The sequence below is a fragment of the Penaeus monodon genome, chromosome 33, assembly GCF_015228065.2.
Source record: "Penaeus monodon isolate SGIC_2016 chromosome 33, NSTDA_Pmon_1, whole genome shotgun sequence".
NCBI lineage: Eukaryota > Metazoa > Arthropoda > Malacostraca > Decapoda > Penaeidae > Penaeus > Penaeus monodon.
In genome coordinates this window covers 6,220,000-6,220,228 of record NC_051418.1, presented here as the reverse complement: position 1 = coordinate 6,220,228, position 229 = coordinate 6,220,000, and the positions used below count along the sequence as shown (strand labels likewise).

At 44.1% G+C, this 229-nt stretch overlaps 1 protein-coding gene across 1 annotated transcript in view; it reads left to right on the top strand.

Annotated features, from left to right (window-relative positions):
* LOC119593968 (serine/arginine repetitive matrix protein 2-like) overlaps window positions 1-229 on the top strand; it is a gene marked incomplete in the record, with an annotated part of 99,054 nt that overhangs the window by 4,122 nt on the left and 94,703 nt on the right.

Here is a 229-nt window from a genome sequence, read left to right as displayed (position 1 = left end):
GTATGACTGAGAGAATATTTTTCCAATTCTCTGTAGGTGTTGAATCCACAGGGTCAGTTACAGTCATTTTTAAGCGAGCGCGAGCTACACTCTCTCGTGGCATCAGTGCCCCAAGCACCTCCTTGAAGTTAAGCAAGGCAGAAGTCAAGCTAAACCCCACGTGCTGTGCAACAAAAACAACAATGCACAAAAAAAATAGAATTAAAGTTTCCCTTCCGAGACAAGGAGC